The sequence below is a fragment of the Montipora foliosa genome, chromosome 2 (assembly GCF_036669935.1).
Source record: "Montipora foliosa isolate CH-2021 chromosome 2, ASM3666993v2, whole genome shotgun sequence".
In the NCBI taxonomy this organism is placed as follows: Eukaryota; Metazoa; Cnidaria; class Anthozoa; order Scleractinia; family Acroporidae; genus Montipora; species Montipora foliosa.
In genome coordinates, this window is record NC_090870.1 from 13,519,575 (window position 1) to 13,539,635 (window position 20,061).

Genomic DNA, 20,061 nt, shown 5'->3' on the forward strand with positions numbered 1-20,061 from the left:
CTTTTCTTTACTTCTGGCTCTCCACTTTCTACTTGCAAGCCACCATTAGAGGGGGCAATCATCTTCAGCTTCTGGTATATGCCCTGCAGCTCTGTTTTTAAGGATTCCAGCTCCTTCAAGTCATCTATGAGAAAGGTTAGTTGTCTAATTTCATTAAGTGTTTCTCTGCAAATGCTACCCAGTGCTTTAGAACAACCTTTTTTATTTGGGGGGTTTGCATATGAATGTGTGGTTGATGCTGTAATTTCCCCATGAAAGTTGTCATGATTGGGCATTGATGATTCTGCATTGTCGTCAACAAGTTCATGGGAGGAACTGGAACTGTTGATTGGCTTTCCATGTCCTATAATGGCCTCATCGAGAGTAAGCAAAGGAGAGTTTGCATAATCATCAGGCAATTTGTCCCATCCCCATTGTGGATGATGTCTAAATATGGCAAAAAAATGCTTGCATGGGAAATGGTTGCGCACCCATGAGAAGCACTGACAGGATGGTTGCTGCACTTCATTTCCAAAAGAAACCAAGTACCACTTTCCACAAGCTTCTTGACTTTTCACTAGAAATACTCCCTCGGTACCAGTAACCTTGATGTGTGAGGCTGGAATATCCTGAGCAAGTTCTATCTTTTGCCTGGCAGAGTCAATGACTGACTTTGGCCTGTTATGAAGGTAACTGGGGATATCACGCCCATATGGACGGTACAAGGAGTGAGACCTTGTGTTCTTCTCTACGTATCTAAAGGAGTAAAATTAAGGAAAGTTTAGCCACCTCATAATATGGCACAAACTGTTTTCTAATGTTTCTGTTAGTAACAGATTGTCACATAATGATAATCTTATTTCTAACAATGTGAAGGGCAGAGGAAATGTCAACTTACTATAAAGTGTCCTTTTGCAATGATAACATACATGTAGCCATGGACTTCAGGATTTTGGTTTGTAATGTTCCCAGTTGTTAGGGTAACGAGGAATTTTTCAGAAAGTCAAGGTTGCTGTTTAATATTTACTCTCAGTCTTAAACAATATCAAATTGGGGGGGGGGGTGTACTGCAAAAAAAATTGGGTGGGGGTGTGCGGCATGCTTCCTGAAACCCTTTCCCTATTTCAGACCAGAATCTGTGGTTTCCCCAACCCAATTTCAGACCTGACCAAAAATTGGATATCCTATTTCAGACCTATTCGAGCTGTTACAAGGTTGGCGTGATAATTTGAGAAGTGCTTTTGTTGATGGTCTTCTTGCCGATGAAGAAATAGCTTCTAAAAACAGACCCAATTCAAGACTTGAATGCACAAACAATACCCTATTTCAGACCAAAATGGTCACAATCTATACCCTATTTCAGACCAAAACCGCTAAAAAACCATACCCTTTGGGGCCACAGATAACTATATAGCCCATATAAGGGAATACCTCCTCCTCCTCACCCCCCCCCCCCCCCCCCCCCCCCGCCCAGAGAATTTTTTAATTGGCAAAATATTGATTCCTTTTTTTTCTTTTTCTGATTATTATAATAGTCTTTATTTCTTAAGTGTGTTTGTCTATATTTCTGAAACATACAGTCTTGTACCTTGCATACTTTTCAGGAAGGAACTCTGTAATGAGAACAGAGAGAAGACCACGGAGGGACTTGTCACGATGACTTGCCAAAAAGTTATATTTCAGGTCCTCATTTTGCCGTTCAACTCCATTTGTAGTGTGGATAGAGATGTCACTGCGGTATGCTCGAACCCAACGCTAGAAATATATATTTTTTAAATTATTAATTAATTGAACTTACTAGATTCATCAGTGTATTGAACTTTGCATTCAACCAAGGAAGGGCGTTATGTGCATCAGCTCAGTTGAAGGAGACATTCATAAAATCAACAAAATTTTGGCTCACAGATTCTATAAGGCTTGCATTTACTGTGTTAACTCTTTGTGGCAATCAAGCCTAGTATGACAGGTTGGAATGGTCAGTAATTGGTCCTAAGGTTACCACTTTTGAGAGCATACCCATTTTTTAAGTGGATAGAAACTAGGTCATATTTCAACTAGAAAGCAAACTGGTGTATGAATGTGGCTAAGATGAAATATTATAAAGGAAATGTAAAGGCATACATACATGTTGTATGAATGATAGCTAAAGCAGAAAGCCATGTATATTTTCATTTTGCTAACCTTGTGCTCTCTTAACCAGTGATTTTCAAACCAGTCACGCAGACGGCTGTTTTCCTTCCAGAAATGGCATTCTTTCAGTGCTTTTACTTGACTTGGGTAAAGCTCCTCAGATTCGGCACTTGCCACAAGTCGGAGTTTTGCAAGTACTTCTTCTCTATGTGAATTCACACCATTTGCTGATTTGGCTGTCCATCTCTCCCAGGCTTGTTCTCTGTGAAAGTCACAGAGGAATACCTTGCACCCTGTATTTAATGAAATGTAACACTAAGATGGTCGGAGCGTAAATCAGAGATTTAAGGATCATTGAGAGAACAATAGACCTTCTTTTCAGGATATGTTTGTGTGTTTTTTGTTGTTTTGCTTATAGTTTTATGCTGTTGCTATGATTTTTTCAGAATTAACAGAACTTATTTCTGATTACTTAATGAGTATTGTTTTATGTAATGACTGTCCATAAAAGGTCATCAAAGATCCTTTAACCCCCTGCCTACCTGGAAATACTTCTTCTATGGCTGTAATCTCTTGTTCACAATTGTCTGTCATGAAGTATTTGGGATTCCATCCAGTCATCTCTCCCTGAAGTATTTGTAGTGCCTCTTTTATGCATGCAGAAGTTTCGTTTTGTGTTATGAATGATCCAACCACTTGGTAGTCAACATTCGTTTGGACCACAAGGAAGAATAAGGGTAGCGCATATTGAGTAGTTTTATAAGTGGCATCCAGCAAGCACATGTGATTGCCATATCTTTGTAGGAGTCTACGCTGCCAGGAACTTTGATGGACAAAGAGCAGGGTAGGGTCAGAATGGCCTTCAGGTGGATCATTTTTGTTGGGAGAAACTGCACTGTATGGCCGGAAGAAGAAGAGGTCTCCTTGGTTCACAGATTTCCACTGAAAAATTTTTTGTACAATGTTTTCTTGATCTATCTTAGAGAATCGACTTTTTACAGAAGCACGGTACATGTGACTTCTGATGTCAGCTAGCTTTGGGAAGAAGCGACGGTTCAAGGGAGACGGTTGACTTTCATCTTCAGACAGTACTTCATTTTTCACATAGCTTTTTATGTGCCTCCGCATCTCATGAGTGTTCTTCACGCCTTCATGGACTAGCTCATCAATTTTTTTTTATTATCCTGCTATCCACAGGTTGGGAAAGGCCACTTCCCTGCAAAATGTTTAAGCACATGTTAAACCCAAAACAATGACTGCAATATATTGATGTGAAATCCGGAAAACCATGAAAACTAGTAAATATGTATAGAATTTATTATGGTGCAAGTAAAAGTCACTTGGATGAGATGATTGTTGCTGATTACTTTGGGGTAATGTGCATTGCTCACATTTCCTGAATTTTGCTGTTAATGGTCATTCAGTCTGGAACATTTCAAGTCTTTATCATTTCTCCAGTTTGACAGTAACTAAACATATAATTGAATGAGAGGCACCCTTAATTGCCTGAGGAAAGTAACCAGTTCGAGTACTGACAGTAGACTCTGATGTATTAAAGGTCAATCCCTGTATAAGTGTAGTTATTTAATTATTCATTTTTGGGTGTAGCATTATCTTTTCATGGACTAATATTACATTCAAATCTTTTTTTCTCTCTATTGTCTATTGTCTTACCTCTCCCATGAGGTGATGCGCATGGTCTGTACTAGAGGGAAATTCTGTATAGATTCTTCTCTCAGATTTAAGTGTTCCTTTACTTAGATCTTCCTTCAGTCTCTTTGATGTCTTTGCCCTTGCATTTTTTGAATCCTCTTCAATCTGGAATGTAGTGTGTGCCTGTTAGCTGCAAGATCATACAACTTTACAATAAATTGTAATTATCTACCTTGTAATCTGGAAATGCTACAACATCCCTCAGTTTTAATCTTGCTGGACAGTTTGCTTTTTTGGACGGCTGTACTAGATATCTATTCTTGTTAAAGATAAAATCTCCATCCTAAAAAAAATTGAACCTATTATTCATTAATCAAATTGGATTTCAAATAAAATAATAAATAATAGCAATATTCCTGTTTCACCCACTTCTTCTCGTTGTTGTTGTTGTTTCCTTTTCACAACAGCATTTCTGTCTTTCCCATGCTGGCAATCGAAGAGCTTGCAGCCCATTATGTAAAAAGGTACTCCTGTAAACTCAATTTTTTTACCCTTGACCTCCTTGGGCTCTTCCCAATACAGTCGATGATCTCCTTTTTTATAATCTGTGGATCAGCAACAACTACTTATAAAAAGTGTTATTTTAAAACTTCTAATATGTGGTGATCGACTATCAATTTCTTATTTGCTTGTGATAATCTTTGCCATGGTTAAGGATCAGACATTAATGTATCAATGGTAAATTGTCTTTCTTTTGGTCCCCATCTTTTGTGCAGGACCTCCATTTTTACAGTTGTATAAAATATTGGCCCTAAAATTGTTTACAGAAGACATCTTTACTACCCCATCTTATCCTTAGGTCCCCGGTCCCAAAGAATGTTGGGGGTCTTTTGTCCCTCTCAGTAAATCAGCTAGGGAACCTTTAATAACTGACAGAAACTGAGAAATTTTCCAAACAACCCTTGCCTACCATAGAAAAGCATTCTGTATCATGGCTTTGTAGGAAAGCAACCACAATGAAAGTGAATCAGACAATATTGACCATAGCTTAAAAATGGCAAAGATAGCTAGAGTTCTGTGTTGTTTAGCACTTTAGACAAATCAAAGTGTTCTTCATAATCCTTGTCCCAGCCAGCTTTGCACAAAATCACCCCTCCCCCTTTGGGATTTTCACCAAGTTTTTTCCCATTCTCTTTTCATTTATCTCCCTTTTGAACTAACATGAAAAAGAAAGGTCCTCCACTAGTTGCACCTGCATCTAAATATGATGAAATGAAAAAATTCTCACCGTAAGAAGTTATCCTTTTTTAACATTTTCTTTCCTCGTGCCATCGAATTCCGGTAGTGGTTGCAACGGATAGAGCTTACGAAAACGCTCGTCGAGGATGAACTCTACTGTTTACCACATCCCTAGCGGCATACAATTATCTAAAAATCTCACTCCTAAAAACCTATGCACGGAAACTTTCACTCCAACAGTTTATTTTTATGATTTTCGATGGATGAGCAGATGAGGCTACATCTCGCTATTATGACCGATTTCTCGAAATTAAGGCATTTTTCCACTGCCATTTTCTCCGAAACAAAGTCGGTGACCCCCCTTTTTTTTTCATTTTTGGAGTAAGTACTTTATGACCTAACTCTAGGCGAGAAATGAAGAAAATCTCACCGTAGGAAGATTTTGGCGCGAACGTCCTTAAGGAGTGACCTACACTGTAGAAGGTAATACAAATCAATCTTGAAGTTCCATTATTTCTCCAGGAATTACATGAATAGTGGACCTTAATGCATTCCTTACACACTACTGATACACAACATTAATATTACAATTAACTTGCCTAAATTATATGGAAACACTTGGTGCATGGCTTGGCAACTTGGATTTTCACAGAATTTCAAAAGCAATGTGATAGGCTTGAAAGGGTTCATGTTGGTAATCAGCAAGCAAGTCAACTCTCCTCGTTGACCTGGATGACACCGTTCTTTCGACAGTGGGCTGTAACACAAGCCGCAAGTGGTGGATGATGGTGCTAGGGAAGGAGGCCAACCACTGACATCAAAAGAATGAGCCTGCTTTAAAACAGCTATTGGGATAGCCAGTGGTAATGACCTCCTCATGCTGAGTTGAATTGTAGATGTGCGGCTTATAGAATCTAAAGGCTCGGCTGTTCCGGTTTCTGGTGGCATTATTACGGTTGGCGGTGCTTCGAGAAGAGAACTACCTGTAGTTGATGTTGGAGCCCCAGCATTTGTTGGCTCACATGCAACATGTGCTGATGCCGATGCTGCCTTGTTGCTTAGCATAACACCTAAGCTAATTAGGATATGCACATGTATGCATATATTTTTTGCCTTGTGCTGTTTTGCTTTTGCAATAATTGTTTTGCAATCCTTAGAACAACATCTGATTGTATCCCTTTTCACCTGGACATGACAGTATCCAGCTGCAGTATTTGACGTCACTGGGCCAAATACACAAAACACTGTGGGTGAAACTTCCCCAGCTAATGGCAGATCACCAGAAAATTTCTCCAAGCTCATCAACTCAGTTTTAACAGAGTCACCACACTGATATTCCTGCAAGTTGGGATTATTGTAGTAAGAACTTGTTGGGGGAGTAGCTGAAAGAGTGCTCTGTATGTGTTGGCAAGTCACTGGATCTGCCACTGTTCAGCATAACGGCACGGGCTTCTTTGCAGTTGTGGTGTTCACAAACAACACTTGTGTTACCTTGTCTGCCATCCTTAATAACCAAACAGCGGTCATCACGGTTGCTGGTTTTACAAAAATACACATTCCACGTCCCCAGAACAACTGACGAGCAGGATGGAGAGTTCAACTTGGTTCTCTTAGGGTGCTTTTGAACAAAAGATCCACCCAACAAGAAACCACACTGGCTACAGACCTCGGGTTTGTATCGGTTGGTGTAAGATGCCTTGCAATTAGGACATTGCCTTTTGCCACGCTGGGAAGATTTCAATCCAGAGGAAGCCTTTAAGAAAGTATGTTCAGAACATTTGTTAAATACGAATGTGTTATGTGATTTACATCACTTAAACATGTAGTAACTAAAAGGCAGTCTAAGAGTGCATGTGGCTATTGCTTTATTTTTGTAGAAATTTCTATTGGAATAAAAAGCCAGTGTTCTGTAAATAATAAAAGGTAAAAATGTCTATTGACAGGGCAGGGGATTAAAGCCAATGCAATGATAATCATTGTCCATTAAATGTTTGGGGATATGACAATCTAGCATGTAATTTAACAAAGGCAACACTTTTCGTAGCAAGTCTTTCTTCAGGTATCTGGAACCCGGTGGGGAACTTAACACCAAGTCTATGGAGTGGAAATAGCTGTGAGACAGATAATTGGCATAAAAACTGATGCATTGGCAGATCTTGTAAACATTTTAATACACAGTTGTTAAGTGGAGACGTATAGTGTCTCAAGTATAGGTGAATAGCAAAACTTGAATATCTGTCTTTAAACTTTTGTCAATTTATTAAAAGATTAATGCCAACTTGAATATAGCGTAGAAAGAACTGCTTTGGAGATGACAAGAACTAAAATTGACTCTTGTGCTTTGATCTGAAATAACATTGAAGTACAGTTTTTAAAGAGGGGTATATTGCAAATTTGAAACAATGCTGTGTAACAGATCAAACATTTCATTAACATTTAAAGGGGCTATGTCACGCTATTAAGGGGAAATCTTGGGTTCATCATGAGTTTAAAATTTGAAAATGTTAATGTGGAATTCCTTCGCTGATAAAATTGTTACATTCACAAACGAGATGATTCTAAGCAAAATCGACCTTTTTCCAGGCGATTTGCCATCAACTTGAAAAATGTCCAGCCGACTTTTGTCAAGATTACCCAAATGCAATCCATTTCAATCTTGTCTATTTGTGTCCATCCGTGCTTCTCTTTTCTATTGCTGTATTTCTTTTAGTTAGTTCAACAGTTTTAAGTGATCATTGCAATGTTGTATTGTACATTTTGGGCATTTTGTGTGTCATGAAATTACATCATTTTGCGTGACATAGCCCCTTTAATGTTATTTTGATAATAACAAAAAAGCAACAATGAATGCAATGATTCAGCTCAGTGTGAGCAATGATTTGTGCTTTGATCTGAACTGAATCATTTTGTACCGTCCAACATAACAATTTTATTTGGCTAAATGTAATTTAGGCAAAGTTTGAGTCAAGCCAATGCTGGCCGGTGGTCGCTCACAGCAATCATGCTCAGTGTGGTCTCATACATGGTTTTTGCAGGCCTCACGTGTTTTGCTTGCCAGCTGTGTGAGAATGTACAGTTTGCTTTGAGTGCCATTCATGCCTTTTGAGTGCTTTTGCTCCCTCAATTCCCTCCTTTTCATTGGTGACGGTAACTATTAGGGGTCGTAAGTATCTCCACTGACTCTGTCAGTGTGCCGGTGCCTGGTGGTTGCCGCTCTCAGGGTCACAATGGATACCTACATGCTCTGCTCCAGGCTTATGTCTTGGCTCCACTATCCCTAAGGCACTTTTCCCAACCTGATGAATTGGCGATGAGTTTAAACAGTATAAAAACAGAATAAAAACTCACCATGACCCTTCAGACGATGCCACTTGACCAAACTTGTAAACTATACCTACAACAATCAAAGGCTCGCTGTTGCCACTCGGGATATTTTGTAATCACCATTCATTATACACAATCGGAAATATATTATTTATATTTATTTAAATTCACTCGAACACTGGATTAACTTAACCAACACCGGGCCCAGGGTATTGTAATCTACAGGGCACGGTTCAAATGTGGAACTTCACAAATAAGACGATGCCAATGCTTACATATGTACATACATTTCACATTTTATGTAACAAATGAAGAAGCCCAAGCAGTGTATTACAGTGTGATAAAACACAAGGGCATTTAACAACACAAGGGAAATGTAGAAAACACGAGCCGCATTTGTCGAGTGTACTAAAATATCTGGAGTGTTTTAACATAGAGAAATACACGGCTTAGAGTACTAGTGTAGGCTTCTTCATTTGCTTTATGATATAGAGGCAATGTGGCTAAAAACAATAAAACACTCTTTTCCTATATTTTATACTATATTTTATACTCTGATAAAACATGGGTTTTTGACCAATCAGAGCACGTGAAGGGTCCTATCTATATATTATAATAATTATTAGATAAGTAATTGAGGTTAGGTGTCCCCAATTAGTATACATTGTGTGCTAGGGACTTCGACACGTTGAAGCTCTTATCCTATCTTATAGCTCGTTTGCATTAGAATCGGCAGATGTACTACAAATATTATTAAATAACAGATGTTTAAAACTGGGTTCAACTGTTTTCTTCCATCTACGGTTGTGAGAGCACGTTTTTACATTCTGTTAATTATAAGCTTACATTCTTCTTTATATGGTCAAAAATAAAGTTTTGGGATAAACTACAGAATACAAGGGCACTTCTAAAGAAGTATTACACAACATTTTCGGTGAATCTGTAGTCAACTGAAACTGAGAGCCCTCGAGCGGCCGAGCCAATAAAACATATATCTTACTTATTCTTCAAGCAGTGGGACCGATATAATAATAATAAATGGCGAGTCGAGCCGCCAAGTCACCGAAGTCACTCGCGTATTAGTGCTTCAAAAGTGGCCCTTAATTCTGTAGTTTTTTTTTTTTTTTTTTGTATTCTATTCATTTTTATTGTTTACGTTTAGTAATAAAACAAATGACTACATTAGGACAACACTAAGCTACAACACACACACGAACAAACTACATTAAGGCTACCTAAGCTGATAACAACAAACTGAGAATATTAAGTTGACACGTTTCGACGAGGCCGCGAGGGTTAAGAACACTTCTGCAATACGTTATTGCCCTTGTCTACAATACTTGCCCCACTTTTGAAGATGAAAAGCCAAACTCTTTCCACTTTTTGAAATAGCAGTCTCCAACTCATAAACAGCTTTAATTCTGGAAGTACATACTCGGAGAGATGGTGCGAGAGCGTTGATTCTACAATAATATACGTACTGCTTAGCAATAAGCAGGACGTGATTAAAAACAAGAAATCGTCTTTGCGCTCCCAACTACCAAAAATTATATCCGCCTTAGTAAGTAAATCTACTTTAACACCAAGATCATTAAGCCAGTCCGAGAGATCCTACCAGAACGAGAGAACATAGGGGCAGGAAGTAAACAAGTGCTCTAGAGATTCGTCCGCAGCTTCACAAAAAGAACAGTCAGATGATAGTTTTATACCAACCTTTTTCAGATAGACATTCGTTACTAAGTATCTATTTAATATTTTGTACTGAAATTGTCGAGTCTTTGAATCCATTGCAACAGTGAAAGGAAGGCTATAGATCTTCTTCCAATCTAAAACGACATTAGCATATTCTGCTTCGTATTTCGATTGAGCTGAGCGAAGTTCTTTGTACACGCTCTTAGAAACCGCTTTGCTAAGCGCTACATTTTGACCATTCAAACACAGTTGAGTATGGTTCTCTGAATCAAAAGGCTCTAGATTGACATACTGATATATCTGTAAGGACTGACGATACTTTGTTGGCAAAGCATCGCACAATGCAATTAATTGGAAGGCGTCGAGAGGTGATATATCTAATTTCAAAAAATCACACCAGGGTACCAATCAACTTTTTGCGAGCGCTAAATCACCTAATGAAATTATCCCTTTATCACCAAGTCTACGATTATAAACAGACTTACCATGAACTCAAATATGCTTATTATTCCAAATAATAACTTCGGACAGTGTTTCTTGCGAAATATCGTAACTATCCATCCTACTCGCAACTGAACATTGCGCAAAGCAGCTAAGACATTCTTCGTAGAACCTCGGAAGCTTCACTCACAATTTCTTCCCATCAAAATTGCAGCTTAAAATGAATTTACCTCCAACCGATTTCAAATAATACGATAGAATGGTCTTCCAGCTGCTAGGCTCATTACTCGCGAATTTCTTACAGCATAGTATTCTCTGAGTCTTAAGATCATAGATTCCAAGTGTGGAGCTTTAAGACCGCCATCCTCAATGTCATTGATAAGCGGTAGACGTTTAACTTTATCTTTACCCTTCCAAATAAAATCGAAAATTAATTTATTTGCCTCAGATATTATCTCTTTGTTAAGGCTTATCATACCAGCACGATACATAAATATTGGAACTATAAATGTCTTAACGATCTGAATTCTGCCTATAACAGTTAGGTCTCTCCACTTCCATATCTTTAATTTTTGTTTTGATGGAGTCAATTATTTCATCAAAGTTTAGCTTCTGTTTAAGACGATAATCATATGAGAAGTATACCCCTAAGATTTTCAAGGCTTCCTTGACTTTGATATTATGCAATTCATAATCATCACTTACTGCAGGATCTTGATTACCCAAAAACATTATTTCCGATTTCTCAAAATTAATCTTGAGACCTGAAAGCAGCCCGAATTCTTTTACAAGATTAAGAAAATTTACTAGAGAGCAATCGTCCCGCAAAAAAGCTGTCAAGTCATCAGCAAAGAGTCCCATTTTTATTTCCTCATTATTAACATCGATTCCTCGAATGCTTTTGTCACTACGGAGATTAATTGCTAATATTTCCATACAAATAATGAACAAATATGCCGAGAGGGGGTCCCCTTGTCGCACACCGCTCTGCACTTGAAAGGGTCCGGTAGAAAAACCATTATTTAAAACACAGCTCGAAATATTATTATAGAATGTATATACCCACTGTTTAAAGGGGCTAGGTCACGCTATTTTAGGCATTTTCAGCACTGAATGAATGGTCATAGAATTAACTAAAATATCAAAATAACTGTTCAAAACTATAGAAGAACTCTAACAAAGCACAGGGAAGCCAAGAAGGGACATGGATGGACAAAACTGGAGAGGATTGAAATGGATTGAATTTCGGTAAATTTGAAAAACGTCGGCCCACCTTTTTTTCAAATTTATATCAGTCTATATCAAAATGTCATTTACAAAGCTTGAAAATCATTCTCAGTTGTTATGTGGCCGTGATTTTGCAAATGAAAGGCTCTGACGTTTAGAGCTTATAATTAACAAAATTAAACAAAATTACCTAAAATAGCGTGACCTAGCCCCTTTAAAGGACGGGCCAAAATTAAAAACAGAGAGGGCCTCAAAAATAAATTTCCTGCTTACTGAATCAAAAGCCTTTTGAAAGTCAATAGCAATAATTTTTCCGTTAATCTTGTGGGTCTCAGTATACTCCAAAATATCCTCAATCGCTCTCACTGTATCAAACACAGTCCTTCCCTTAACATACGCGCTTTGATTATGATGTATAATTTGGGGTAATACAGTCTCTAGTCTTCTCGCAATTGCCTTGGAACCAATTTTGACATCCACATTAATATTGGCCTCCAATTGGAAATATTTCTTTTGTGCGCGCCATTATGGCTGCCCGTTCTATTAGGCTCTTGTTATTTTATTTAATTTTGGCTTTTCTAACCGATGGGTTTCGTCTTTATGTTGCTGGAAAGATCTCCAAGGTCAATACCTTTATAACTGGCTGTGGTTTGCGTCTTGAGGGCTCTGAATTATTCTACAATTCCGACGAGCTTTGTTTCAAGGTTGTTAAATTCAAATCGATCATGTTTACCTCTCGAGTAGGAGTACGACGCGAGGGTTCAGTTTCGATGAAACATGGAATTTTACTTCTCCAGACTCCTGATTTTGACTTTCCAAAGGATTTGACTATCTGTGTCGACGTTGAAAGCAACCCAGGAGATATCGAATTAACACAAGATTCAAGTTCTTCCTCGACTCGCTCGTCAAATGCGTTGCTTCGCATTGTTTACGGTCGGATGGAACTACGATCACTGAGGAAACTCGCAAGCTTGTATATTGCACCCGATGTGTTTAATCGCCTTAAGAGCCTTCAAATCTTAAGAAAGCGCGGTAGTCGTGGAGGTTGACGACGTTTTGGATCTAGTTTTCAATCTATTCGGTTGTTAGGAAACTTCGGCGGTCAACGAGAATCAATTAATTATTCAAGTAGTCGCCATGTTAATCCGGCTAATTTGGTTCAAATTAACACCTCTCCTCCGAACTCTCTCGATGCACGTCACCTTAAAGTTTGTGTATGGAACGGTCAATCATTAAGGAATAAAACGGCGAGTCTTGTCGATTATATACATGACAATAAATTGGACATCTTGGCAATTAGTGAGACGTGGTTTTCGGATAAAGATGACGCGGTGAAAGCTGAATGTACTCCCGATGGTTATAAGTTGTATGATGTACATAGATCCGGCCGTAATGGTGGAGGTACAGCTTTGATCAAGCAAGTTATTGCTCCTGCGTGGTGCTCTTTTGAACTTTCGGGATGGATTTTAATTGATGGATCTTTTCGCTTACGGCTTGCTGTCGTCTATAGACCTCCTTACTCCACAAAGCATCCCGTAACAATTTCTTCCTTTGTTTCCGAATTCTTTCAGTACCTTGAATCATTTGTTTTATGCACGGAGCCCATATTGTTATGTGGTGACTTTAACATCCATGTTGATGTTGAGGATAAACCCGATTCAGAATCATTTGTGGACCGACTTGATTCTTTTGGACTAGCTCAACATGTCCACTTTGCAACTCATGTTGAAGGACATATATTGGATTTAGTCATAACCAGCAAAATGGACAGTATCATTTAAGACACACCAATTTTAGGCTCCTTTCTATCCGACCATGCGACTGTATTGTTTAACTTGAAAGGTTTTAAGTCAGAATCCTCTGCCAAGGAAACGTGGTTTCGGAAAATCAAATCGATTAATCTTCCCAAGTTTAAGAAGGTTCTTCGTAATTCAGAATTGTTACTAAACACTCCTAAACGTCTTGCTGATCTCGTTGGTTGTCAAGCCCCATGGTTGTCCGATGAGATCAGATCTGTGAAACGTCTCCGGAGGATAGCTGAGCGCAACTGGAGGTCTACAAAGTCTGAATCTGACCGGAGATCATTCAAACTTCTTCGGAATAAAGCTGTCTTTCTTATGAACAAGTCTCGTTGTGAATTCTATACAGATTTCATCAGCAACATCTCTGATAATCAACGTAAGCTTTTTGCTGCTACAAAGAAACTGTTAAATCAGTCAGCAGAATCGCCTTTTTTACAGTACGGCGACAAGTTAGCTTTGGCCAACGACATGGGTTCGTTCTTCGTCAAGAAAATATCCGATCTTCGCGTTAGCCTTGATGCAATTCCGAACTCATGCAGCACTATCAGCCGCCATTCTTCTTAGTGTTCTTCTTCCTTTACTGCTTTTCACCGTGTAGACATGGACTATTTAAGGAAACTTGTGCTTAGAACGCCGACTAAATCCTGTTTACTCGATCCTGTTCCTACGAACATCATGAAAGATTGCCTTGATGAGTTACTTCCGATATTAACAACCATGATAAACCTGTCGCTTGAATCTGGATTTTTCCCTGTTATTTGGAAAGATTCGGTTGTCACACCACTGTTAAAAAAACAAGGCCTTGACTTTGCTTTTAAAAATTTTCGACCTATCAGCAATCTTTCCTTTGTTTCAAAATTGGCTAAAAGAGTGGCAGCTGATCAGATCCAGTCCTACTTAAATGAGAATGATCTTTTTCCTTCATTGCAATCAGCCTACCGACAGCACCACAGTACAGAAATAGCCCTACTTAAAGTCAAAAATGACATTTTGATGAACATGGAAGATAAGCATGTCACATTGCTTGTGCTTCTTGATTTAAGCGCCGCTTTTGATACTGTGGATCATCGGATTCTCTTAGATCGCCTCCAATTTGATTTTGGAATTTCAGGTTCTGCACTTAATTGGTTTGAATCGTACCTCTCTAATAGAACCCAGCGTCTATCGAATACTTTCAATCTTAAATTTGGAGTTCCACAAGGTAGCTGTCTCGGGCCATTATTATTTTCTCTCTATGCTAGCAAGCTTTTTAACATCGTCGAGTCACATCTTCCTAATCTCCATTGTTATGCAGATGACACGCAACTGTATATCGTGTTTAGACCAGGAAATGATTTGGAGGAAACTGCTGCCTTAACTGCCATGGAATCATGTATTGCTCTTATCAGTCAGTGGATGCACACGGATAAGTTAAAACTGAATTCAGATAAGACAGAATGTCTTCTAATTGGAACGCGACAACAACTTCAGAAAGTCAGCAACATCAGTATGATATTGGTTGGCGACTCCCAAATTGCTCCATCATGTGAAGTTCGAAACTTAGGAACCTGGTTTGACTCGAAAATGAGTATGCTAAGTCATATTAACAGAACTTGCTCATCTGCTTTTTATTATCTTTATAACATACGTAGGATTAGGAAATATTTAAGTCGTCCAACTACCGAATCATTAGTTCATGCTTTTATAACCAGTAGAGTAGATTATTGTAATAACCTATTATATGGCCTCCCGAATTCACATATCATGAAACTCGTATACAGAAACTCGTATACAGAATGCCGCAGCTCGGCTGGTCATAGGAGCACTAAGACTCTGCCATGTTACACCATTGCTTTTTAACCTTCATTGGCTCCCGATTAGTTACCGCATAAAGTTTAAGATTTTGCTTTTGACATTTAAGTGTTTATACGGTCTAGCTCCTCATTACCTGATTGATTTAATTTGCATCATTAAGATTTTGCTTTTGACATTTAAGTGTTTATACGGTCTAGCTCCTCATTACCTGATTGATTTAATTTGCATCAAAAAGCAATCCAGATACTCCCTTAGGTCAAACGACTCTTTATGACTTGAGTTAGCTAGCATTAAGACCCGTCCAACCCTTGGCGATCGTGCATTCAGTCAGCTGCACCTTATCTTTGGAATGCATTACCTTCAACAATTCGCAACATAAAGACATTGGACACTTTTAAGACTGCTGTTAAAACTCATTTTTTAAATTTAGCTTTTAAATAGGTTTTTCAATTCATGTCTCATTTTAAAATTAGCTTTTAAATAGGTATATGGTTGTCGTTTTTAATAATTTCTTATGTTTTTAGTTCACGTGACAGTTTCACATAATTTTATTTTCAAATATTGTGAAGCGCAACTGAATATATTCATATAGAGGTCTGCGCTATATAAATGTAATTATTATTATTATTATTATTATTATTATTATTTTGTCCTTGTCTTTCTTTTCTAGTAAAGTTATAATTGCTTGTTTGTGAGAATTAGACATTCTTACGCACTGTTAAGGCAGCCGACAACAAGGTCTCCGACCACATCTCAAAAAGCTCTGTAGAACTCAACTGTGAGTCCATCGTTTCCAGGCGATTTATTACAGTCAAAAAGATGAAGAACACGAAAGCATTCCGCATTTGTCAGTCTTCCCTCACATATTGAGGCCTCATCATATGAGAGTTTGGGTATGTCCTGATTCTTTAAAAAGGAGTCATAAACATTCGCTGATGGGATTAGCTCCTCCTCCTTATACAGATCGGCGTAAAAGCGTTCTATCTCTTTCATCACTCGTTTTGGATCACAGATTAAATAACCATCTTTACTAAATATTTTTCTACCGAACTCTTGCTCTTTTTATGACATTTGAGACTGAGAAAAAATTTATTACTCTTCTCGCCATTTTCATACCACGTAGCTCTGGAGCGAATGATAGCGCCTTGAGAAAGGTATTCGTAGATAGAATTGTATTCACCCTTTAGCATCTCTAGTTTCTCGATATTTTCGGAAGTGGGATCAGTACTGCAATCGTCTTCACATTGCTTCAGTAAAGTTTCAATCTGAGATAATTTCTCCCTTCTTTCACGAGCCCTTTCCTTGCTGTATTTTATTGTCACCTGTCTAACTCTGTACTTCATTAAATCCCATAAAACTCTTATCGGTGACATCCTTGAATTCGTTCAACCAGACCGGAATACTCTGATTTATTAGAGTCACATAGTTAGTATCGTTAGTGAGACTACTATTGAATTTCCAGTATGAAGGGCCATGATTCTGTTTCTCTATAGTACTAAAATGAAGAGCAATTGCCGAATGATCAGAATTTATAGAAGGAATAATGTCTGCATCTTCAACGTCATCTTGACAGGCGTCACTAATCAGCCAGAAGTCTAACCTTCTTTGAATGAACGGCTTTCGTTGTCTCCAAGTAAAACGTTTTATGTCTGGGTTTCTCACTCTCCATATATCTATCACGTCATAGTTAAGGCACATATCCCGAATACACTTGACTGAGTCTGTTTTAGCCGGAGTACCGCCCGAACAGTCAAGATTAGGGTCAAAAGTAACGTTAAAGTCACCACCTATAATTATCTTCTTTTCAAAGTCACCACAAAAAAGATCGGGCGCATCATTTAAATTTCTAAAAAACACACTTTGTTGCTGTACCTTATTGGGCGCATAAATATTCACAAAGGTATCATTTGAGCCTTGCACAACAGCTTCTAACAAAATGTAGCGGCCTTCGCAGTCCGCGTTTAATGCCTTCAACTCAAATTCTAGATCTTCTCTGACAAGAATCATCACACCACAGCTATGGTTTGTACCGTGAGCAAAGAAGTTCTTACCTTTCCACTGCGTCTTCCAAGTGCTTTCCACTTCGGGTGTACTATAAGTTTCTTGTAGAAAAATGATATCCTGTTTCTGTTTCTCCAGCCAAAGAAATATAGCCTTCCTTTTTGACGGCGAACGAATCCCTCTTACATTAAGCGAGAGTAATTTAAAATCTACGTTTTGCTTTTCCTTGACCATCTTGTGCTTGCAAGTTTAAGCTTAAACGACGTCCTCCTCGCCAAAACGCTCGTAATTTTCTCATTGCAAAAACAAAACAGTAAGGCAACTAAAATGTATAAATTACGTAACACTGACAAGTATGACAAAAATAACAAAGAGGTAAAACACAGATCACAAAGACTGCGGATAATTATATCCGAGATGCAGTCCATTGGGATTGAAACTCTGATTGCCACTATTCAAATTTAGTACAGCTCACCGCTCCCGCGACAAACTGTATTTCAAAAGAGAAAACAAAAGAAAAAAACATGCAGAAAATGAAAGAGAAATATCAAAACCTTAATCTCCTCATTCAACTTAAGCAGGGTTATTTTGTGATGCAATAAAGGGAAAGTAAACACCATTTAAAATAGTTTATCTGGTTCATGTTTACTGAAGAAAGCAGTCTTTCCAGCCTCTCTAGCACACTTCCTTTTGGGCCACTTTTTCCTTCTTCTATCTTGTATTTCTTTTGGAAAGTCCGTGTAGACGTTAACATTCAATCCATCTTTTAATTCCATCGCCTTACGAAAAACTTTCTCGCGATCAGGAAACCTCAAAAAACGGGCAATTATTGGTCAAATAGACCCGCTTCTCTTGTTTCGTATCCGGTGTACGTGTTGGAATTCAATCTCGCGAGATCCCTCGATATTGAGCTTGTCCGCTACAAATTGATATAGCACTTCGCTTGTATTCTCATCAGCTTCTTCAGGAATGCCAAGAAAACGCAGGTTCTCCCTTCTATCATAAACTTCCTTATATAATAAGCGGTCTTCCAGTTCTTTAATCTCCTGCTGGTTCTCTTCAACGCGTTTCTTTAGCTGCGTCATTTCGACTTCACTGAAGGATAAGCCTGATTCCATTTCATGCATAGTATTCTCCATTGTCTTTGTCTTCGACTGAAGAGCTACAACATCGCTTTTCACTCCGACTATCGACCTCTCCAAACTCTCAACCTTCTGCAAAATTCCCTCTAACTTGCTTTCAACTCCTCCCAGTCTTTTCGAAATGAGTTCAAGTTGTTGTGCAATTCGTTCCGACATTTCGACTGCTCCCAAAACGGCGTCGCTACCTGAATTTACTGTAGCTCACTCTCTTCAAGATCTTGTCCACAAATTTTCTTTCCTTCGGAGGAGCAGATTCTACCTTCAGAATTATTACTACCTCTGTCTTTACGTTTGGAACATCCTGAGACCTCTGCCATGAGAAAAACTGAAGAAAAGGGTTTAGAAATCTTCCAGAATTGCGGGAGCGATGAAATGCATGTCCTTACACCATCATAGTCGTCCCAGTCCCGATCAATTCTGTAGTTGGTCCAATTTGAACAACGCGAAAGATAGTCCAACACAATTATGCTCTCACCTCACCTTCACATCAACTTCGCTTCCGTAGTCTTCCGCTAAACCAAAGTCTTGCAACTTTCGCACCAAACCTTGACTAAAAACACTGAAATTCACGAATCCTTGACGTGTAATTTATAACAATGTACGATATGTGGTTGTTCCGCGTGACGAAGCAGGAACGAAGTGTGACATTAATAGCATTCTATTGATCTCTGATAGGTTACCACCGAAGATACAATATAACCAATCAGGAACCACCTTGTTAGAGCTGCGAGTCTACCGTTAATTTTCGCGTATCCTAATTTTAGCGAGTCTCTAATTTCGCGATTTTTTACAAATCGTGAAAATTTCGAAATTAAAGCCTCGCGAAAATTAGTACGAATAAGGTGTGGTGTGGTTCCCGTGTGAACATAGCCTAAAAGCATTTCTCTTGTCCCTAGGAAGATCAATATAACGCGTAGGGGGAAACAATTCAATGCCTTAATCGTAAATCTCTTGTCACAGTGCCTTGGTTCATATATAAATGCGTGCGCAGATCAACAGTAGACAACAACAGATAAGTTTACCCCCGAGCCACAGTTTTTCAGACTGAATCCAGTGCTGATTATGTCGTTAATTGTGAGAAGAAAAACCTTTTACGTATTAGGTATAGTTGCAGCAATAATTATAGCCTCAGAAATGTACCTGGTATCGAAAACTGAGATATTTGACAAACGAATAATAGCCATACAAAATGGCACAAACCTGAAAAGTCCTCTGGAATTGAACAAAGCAATACCGTTTGTATGGAAAACTCCTGACTCGCCGAATGGAAAGGGAAATGACTCAAGTCGCGGTGTTTCAAAAGAGAGCCGAACGTTTTTCATAGCGTTTTCATACTGGGAGCAACTGACAATGGCGACAACCAACGTCATGACTCTAGCGGCTTTGGCGGCTTACAGCGGTCGTCGAGTTGTAGCACCTTTTGTAAAGAACTCGAAAATGCAGATAGGCCAACCAGAAAATGAATCGCAAACAATGGCGTTCTACTTCAACTTGTCCTCATTTAACAAAAAGCTCCTGTCGCACGGTTACAGCACCCTTGCAAGCTGGGAAGCATTTCAGGATATCTGCCACGATAAACTAGACTTGCTGTTATATTTTATTTATAGGCCAGAAGCGACACGCTTAAGGAAAGGCCG

General features: G+C 38.7%; 1 long non-coding RNA gene across 1 annotated transcript; it reads right to left on the reverse strand.

The window, feature by feature from the left end:
- Window positions 1–4,728: 4,728 nt before the first annotated feature.
- On the reverse strand, window positions 4,729–19,062 carry LOC137992494 (uncharacterized). The gene is made up of 3 exons (XR_011121706.1): window positions 18,905–19,062; window positions 8,350–8,395; window positions 4,729–6,754 (listed from the first exon to the last, which is right to left on the reverse strand). It is a non-coding gene; the product is annotated as an uncharacterized lncRNA (long non-coding RNA).
- Between the last annotated feature and the right edge of the window lie 999 nt (window positions 19,063–20,061).